This window comes from Pieris rapae, chromosome 19, assembly GCF_905147795.1.
Source record: "Pieris rapae chromosome 19, ilPieRapa1.1, whole genome shotgun sequence".
NCBI classification, from domain to species: Eukaryota; Metazoa; Arthropoda; class Insecta; order Lepidoptera; family Pieridae; genus Pieris; species Pieris rapae.
In genome coordinates this window covers 3,074,352-3,082,081 of record NC_059527.1, presented here as the reverse complement: position 1 = coordinate 3,082,081, position 7,730 = coordinate 3,074,352, and the positions used below count along the sequence as shown (strand labels likewise).

General features: G+C 30.9%; 1 long non-coding RNA gene across 1 annotated transcript; it reads right to left on the bottom strand.

Annotated features, from left to right (window-relative positions):
- Nucleotides 1–593: 593 nt before the first annotated feature.
- On the bottom strand, nt 594–2,309 carry LOC110996207. The gene is made up of 4 exons (XR_002600278.2): nt 2,248–2,309; nt 2,085–2,125; nt 1,206–1,378; nt 594–788 (listed from the first exon to the last, which is right to left on the bottom strand). It is a non-coding gene; the product is annotated as an uncharacterized LOC110996207 (long non-coding RNA).
- Between the last annotated feature and the right edge of the window lie 5,421 nt (nt 2,310–7,730).

Sequence of the window (7,730 nt, the reverse complement as noted above, 5' to 3'; positions counted from 1 at the left end):
TAAATTAGAATTAGGAATACTACTGTTTAATAAGAATATCATGTAAGTTAAAAAGGTCAGCGTATAAAGGGCTTTTTTTATTATTATTTAGGAAGATCGGGTCCACTACATGGTGGAGATGGTGATCCATCCCTTCAAGGGACCTTGACTAGACTGTCCCCCGAGTGTCCCGAAGTCTTCAGTGGGTAAGATCGAGTAGTTGTTTATATCCCTAGTGGCCTAGGTGATTTGTAATCGCAGACTGAAGGTTTATGTTCTTTTATCTCTGCCTTTTATTAAATTTAAGAAATGTATTAAAGAAAAGCTGTGTAAAAAGGCTTCTATAAAGTTAGTGATTATCTAGTTGATAAAAGGGCCTGGTACTAGTGCTGGGCAGGATATTCCTTTTTTTTTTTATAGAGTACCGAGAGTTTTTTTAGCCGGCTTTTTCTCTCGGCCAACATTCTCTATCTTCTTTGCCGAAGAGTAGGGATGTCAACAGGCCCGAATTTAATGACGTGGAATAAGTGATACCATGATGATCCTATGTTCCAAAATAAACGTATTTTTTTACAGCTATTTCAGTAGTTGAGAAATTAAATGAAACAAGTACATCACACAACTAAAATATATTAATTTTATACTAAATCTAAATGTGTCTTAAACTTACATCGGAATACGTTTAACTAGTAATAAAAAAAAGCCTTAATGTATGTTAAATATATCTTAGTCTATTATCGCGAAAGTGTATATAGTTTATAGTGATATTTTCGTCTTAGCTGGATGGATGTGCCACTTAATATTGTTACCTGAAATATATAAAGTCAATGTCAAAAATCATTTATATAGACATTGTACACTTATGAATGTCAAAAAAAACAATAAATGCTTCTAATTTTAGATTTACTTCCAGTTCTTAAATCAAGCGTAGAACGGAAGAGAAGAACTGGCACTAAACTCTCAAAAGACAACCACTCTTTTTAATCGTTAAGTTATTAGTTATTCTGTTTTAATATAAAATATAATAATAAAACAAATAAAGTACAACCCCATCTTGACAACTATAACAGATACTTTACAATATTACTACCCTTACATTACACATAAATTGCCTGAAATTGGAAATTCATTAAAGGCACCATATCCCAAAGCCACTTTATTCCTTTTTTGAAACAATTGAATAACGCATTGCTGCCGTACCACTACGTAACTACTTGTATACTTACATGTTTATAAAAGTCTTAACTAAGCTTCTAACTAGGCACTACGTGATCGTTTCTCGCTGGGGAGCAACGACAGCGGTGCGATGCCAGTGAAGTGATCATCCAGCCGTGAGGAGACCCACGGTGGTGGTCGCACATCGGGTCGCGGGCCTGCTGCCGGCGGCATTCCCTAATGCCTGGGAACAAAAAACACGTATAAAAAAAATACCTTTGGGTAAAGGTGGGTGAATCTTATGACTCGTAGTCCCGCTAACGCTTAGTACGCATGGTAGTACAAAAAAATCAGATGGGAATTGAAGAATGTCACTCAAAATATTTGGTAATAATGATGAAAAAAAACCTAATGAGTTAAAAGAAAATGTTGAACAAAACATATTCAAATAATCGGATTCAATATATAAACAAAAAGATAAAAATTAGCGAAAGTACACTGTAAAATAAATGAAAAGTTATTATGTGTACAAATTACCAATATGTAAACCAATATGAATATCAAAATTGTAAATAAATGAATTAATGAACAAATAAATAAAGCAAAACAAGGTCCCTGATAATCAAAAGTCAGCGGTGGGTTCGCAGCTCCATTAACAAAAACAAAAAATATATGAACAAAAACTGTTACCTAAATTATATTTTTAAATTCAAATTAAGAATGGAGGAGGACAGATGTCAATAAATCCTACAAAACAATTTATAAGAGACCATAAGTATTGCCGTAAATGCAATTGTACAATAATAAAATGCATTTACACAATATTATATGAATCGACGAATCGACGTTTAAAAAAAATTAAAAAAAAAAAATATTTCTGCAATGTTGGTAGTCAAAAATTACCTCGAACTTGTAAACTAGATTCGATATTAAAATAAAATGTTACTCACCAGGCGGTCGCAGGCCACGATTCAGCAGGCGCCCTGGCTCACTACGAAACAAAAGAAAAAAAAATTAGACTAAAACCATAAAAATAAATTTAAAAAAAGAACATTAATAAAATTCAATGAGCACAGCACAATAAATAGAAACAGATCAAAATATGTTACTTACGCCCTGGGACAAACGACACCAAATGCAAAGAGTTTACATGCACCTGCGCTTTTATAACTTGGATATCGCTCATTGTGAATAAAATATATATGATTTTTTGATTATATTATTGGTTAAATAAAGTAATTATTACGTAACAGCTTATTAACATTAACGTTACAACGAGTGTTAGTATATTATTTTGAGCATAGAGCAAGTAAAAATGATTATATTTCTGTACTCTTAATGGAATTAAACGTCACAGTAACCTAGTGATTTCATGATTGGTTTTATAGACTATTCAATGATAGATTATATAAATAACAGACAAAACATTTTTGTAAAAGGTCTTTTAACTGTCTTCGCGGTCCATGGACACCTACTTTAGCCGATGCGTTACCGGTCTTTGAGGTTTTCTAGGTCGTATTTATATAATATCACACACCGATCACAAAACCGATCATTGATTCATATGAATGCATAGTAAATAAATTCCTCTAGTTATAAAATTTGTCTTCAAAAATTCAGTTGCGCAAATTTATAAGCCGTTCGATTGTTTTGACCTTACCGAAGCGACAGCGGTCATAGGTTTTTTAATCTACCCACATTTTGTTAAACTCATCAAAAAAGTAATTGTAATGCAATTCATTTATGCCAAAAATAAAATTTATCATTACTATATCAATAATAATTTTAAATTCTCTTAAATTGCTTAATAAGGCCATGTAATTGATTTAAAATCAAAATAAAATCCTTTTTAAATAAATAATTGTTTATCTATTCTCGTCTTTAATCATTTCCAAATAATCCTATTTAACATTACTTATCAAGTATAATTGTTTTATAATGTCTTTAAAAGAAAATTCTGTTATTCTTCACCTTTATACAACGAGGAAATGTAGCCAGCATAAAAGGTATACTGGCAAAGGTGCCAAACTTTTATATTAATTCAGTTCTATTTATTTTAAGTTGATTATTATGTTAATAATGTAAATAATCTAATTCGTCTTTAAAGTTTAAGAATATTTGTAATCTTTGACAATTTGTTAATCTTTGATGGTCTTCACAACACAGCAGATAAGTAAAATTTAGGATAATAAAAAAATATTTGGATAAATCAACTTTATTCATAACATATGGTGATCATCAATTAATTTTCGTTGTTAATTAGTATTTTCACATTCATAATTCAAGTTATTTATTTATACAAATTAAAAGTGCTTCATAATTTTTACCATTAATTATTTGATAAAATACAACGTGTATATGATATTACAAATTGTAACTTAATTTGCTCGACGAGCGAGCGTTTGAGATACAATATTAATTTATTTATTACCGACATTTCAATTTTGTAAAGTATATAATAATTTCAAAGAATAGCAAACTTAGGATATGCCGACGACAAAGTTCTGTCAATATCAAGGGTAGATATGGAAATTCTGTTCCAAAGATTCGAGGGATATAGGCCGCGCAGTGAACATAACAAACCCTAAACTGTTGATCGAGCCAAAAAAATAAATAAAAGAAGACGAAATAGGTAAATAGGCAGCCTTAGTAGTAAATAAATTTATTACCTATAAAGCTAGGAAGACTCCTACTTACCTCATTTTACATGCTAAAATTATTATAAATTAATTTCACCACTTCAGTTTATATAGGCAGTAAAAGTAATTCTACAACGTGTATTTATATACTAAATAGAAAATTACTGACTGAGTATTTAATGTCGCATTTTTATACAATAATCTATACTGAAACATATTGGAAACGCATCGAGTGAAAGAATTATAATTTTGTTTGTGGTTTGCATTTGGGTTCTGAAATTCAACTGTCAATTTTGCTGCAACAGCTGATGGTTCAATCATAAAATAATTTTAAATAATTCTTCAATTAGAATTAAATGTAATGATTTATCCCCTTATTGTTATTAATAACCTAAGTTGCATCGCATATTGACGACAGAAAGTCGAATTTGATGGTGGCCAATTTAGGTTACAACGTGATCTTAGCGCTAATCATATTTTGTAAATTGTACCAAGCAACCGAACCGAAATTGAACCATTTTGAAATCAAACTATGACAAAATAATCGGTGAAAAAGTAACTTTTAATAATAGTAATAATTTATTTATTGCAAGAATATAGTACAAAATGTTTTTAAAGTGGTACAATCGTAAGTCGTTCGCATATTCTGCCACGCACAGTGGCGCGCAAATTTATTTTAATTTACATTTTACATTATTAGTGACTTTATTCAATTTGTATCAATATAAAATAATGCAAATAATCATTTATTGAATAGTACATTTATTCCAAAAGTAATGCACTAAGTCGCTTTTTAAAGACTATAATCTTTAGACTTAAAAGTCTTTTTAATGACTATAATTATCTTTTAATTCTTTCGGTAATTTATTGTGAACGTTATTGTAAAATAAATGTGCACCATAATGTTTATATATTAGTTAATTAGTTTAATAAATACTAATTCATAAAGTAAGGTTAACAGGACATACGTCTTCTTAATATAAATAAATCACGTGTCAGGTTTTTGGTCCGCGATGGACTCCTAAACTATCAAACCGATATCAATCAAATTTACACACCGTGTGCAGTTTGATCTAACTTAAAAGATAGGATAGCTCACATCTATCAATTTATACCCGCAAAATTATTTTATTGCAAATATTTATTATTTGATACAATTCTAACAGATAGCGCTGTGTTAAAACGACCAACGTTTCACTTAAGTTCTCCTACCGTTTCCATTGAATAGTTTACTACTATGTATTATAACAAAAACCTTAGCCACAGCAACGCTTTGCCGAGTCTGCTAGTGTATTATATACGTATAGTAAAGAACGTATAATTTTGATGATTTAAACAATTGTACTATTTTGAGTTTATTGTTGTTGTTGTAGGTGTTCAAAATAAACATATTTATACCGAGTCTGAGATTGGCTGTATACTTTATATTTTCTCATTTGTTTTTATCGTACACATATCACAAACGATTCCATTAAAACACACCCTACCTTTCTCAATAAGAGTCGAGAATTAAAGAGTTGCTATATATTATTCAAATCCATTCTGGCGGTTCTTTTTACTGTGGAGTGGCGGTTGCGCGCTACATCGCTCCGCACTTCGGCACGTGACCGAACGGGCTGGCCGCGAAATCACAGCGGATAAAAATCTTTATACTGGAACGAGCAGCAATTCATAATAAAAATGTGACCATTGAAGCGCTGGTTTTTGATGAAAATGTATCTTTTATCAATGTAAGCAACCGGTTGATAATTACTTGCCTTCCAAGCGCCATAGGTCGCCATAGGGATTCAGAAAGTAGACTTGATACTAAATATGCCTCGTATGTCAAATATGTATTAGGTTTTGACATACGGAAATCATAATACTCTTAGAGATGCTAGTATTGCGTATTGTTTTCGTGTAATATATAGATATCATTTTCGCACATAGATAAAAAGTGGTGCGCTATGGTGCACAGATAGTGCATGGATAATATTGGTATACTATATATACCTAGATGTCAGTGGCGAAGAGTCCATACAAGCCGATTCCCACCGGGTTACCTTTCAAAAATCAGTTCCATATTCATACAAAAGTATTTACATTCTATTTCATTAACAAAGTATTATTAATTAAATGCCTGCGCGATTTACAATAGCAATAGTAATTCTTAGCAATACCCTAAGTATCACATTTCATTTTATAGTCGTAAATTAATCAGCGCGTCAATTTTTCGTACCTAAATTACATTAAAGGTAACTCGACGAATTACAGCTTATCTCGGCCAACGTTTTACTATGAGGCGAAAAGAGACAGAGCGTGTCAAACCATCTCTTTCTAATGCTCGCTAACTGTACGTAAAATTTAAAGAAAGATAAGGCTGATCGCGACCGGCTTGCAGTTCTCTCCTCTCCTCTATTAGAAAGAGACAAAGAAATTATTGTTATTGAACTACGGCACGGGAGAAAGAAAACACGACAAAATTAAAAAGAATTAGCGTTATAATGAAATCCTTCGCAAGTTATATTCTTTTTATTTTGGCATATTTTCGCGTTCCATTTCGTTTATAACACCACCTATACCACTGGTGCGTGATAATTTCGTTTGTTATATTTTAATATTTGTGTTATTTAAACTGTGACTGATTCTGTAAGGTAATTTAATCGCAGATTTGGTTAAATACTGTGGATTTTGTTTGTTATTATGGCTTTAATTCATATAGAGTGCTGTTCAACAGACTACCTGCTTACAAAAGAAACTTCATTTTCAAAACTAAGTTATGCATACAAGAAGCATGTTATTCAGTTAGGTCGAGCAATCCCACACATGATTATTGATTGCAAAAGGCGAGATGGATTTTTTAAACATTTTCACGCGTCGTAATATGATAAATATACATGGATGACAGGCAGTTGCAAACTGAACAAAATGTTCTGTCATCCGTGTTTGTTATTTTCTGATTCGAAATCTGTTTGGAGCAGTACGGGTTTTACGGATATTAATAATTTGTCTAACTCAGCCAAAAAACACATTCAGACTGAAAAACACATCCTTATTCTTATCTGAAGACCTCCTCCACGATATCCTGCAGTAGGTAAGTGTTTAAGTGTTTATTTTTTTGGACCGGCTTCCCTTTGCCAAAATTTCACCCTTCGCCACTGCTAGATGTACAATTTCTCTTGGGTGAATTGTACATCAACTATCTAGATATTTATTTAACTGTTACAGTTTTATTTAATGTAACTCTGAAACTCATGTAATCTCTTTTTAAAGATGATTTTTTCTATTCTAAAAGCATATATATTATAAAAGCAGAGTGAAGATGAAGAACCTTGGAAGATATACTATCAAGGATAAAAAGGCCTAGGCAATAATAGCCTTTCAAACATTTAATATACTAAAAATATCTTAAGCATATCATCAGCTAGCTATAAAATTAGATTTATTTATTGAACACATTTAATGAAAAAAGTATTCATAGATACAACGTTATCAAGATAATAAGATAGTTCATAGTCTGGTTAACAATAAATACCACTAAAATAATGAAAGTTATTATAAATTAAAATAAAATACAAATCAGTTATTTATATTTCAAATAGTTATTGAATAAGAACGGCATAATTCGGAAGCACTTGATTAATCAGCATCTATACCTTTTTATTAATGTTGTTGGAAATTGAAGAAAATGCTCAAGAGATAAGGGATTTATTTTATTAATTATTAATTGCTATGCTTCAGTTATTGCTTTTCCAGGAAAGGTTTATTTTTATTCATTAAGAAGGTAATAGATCATTAATTTTTCAGTCTGCTTTCGCTTAACTCTATGTGGATCGATAAACTTATACTTAGGTATGATATAGGTATACAGTTCTGTATATGAACGTAATAAATATTTTTACGATTTATCACAAATGTTATTGAGTCGGATTCCTAAGAATTTTAATATTTATAAAGTAATACATTCCATTAGCTTTA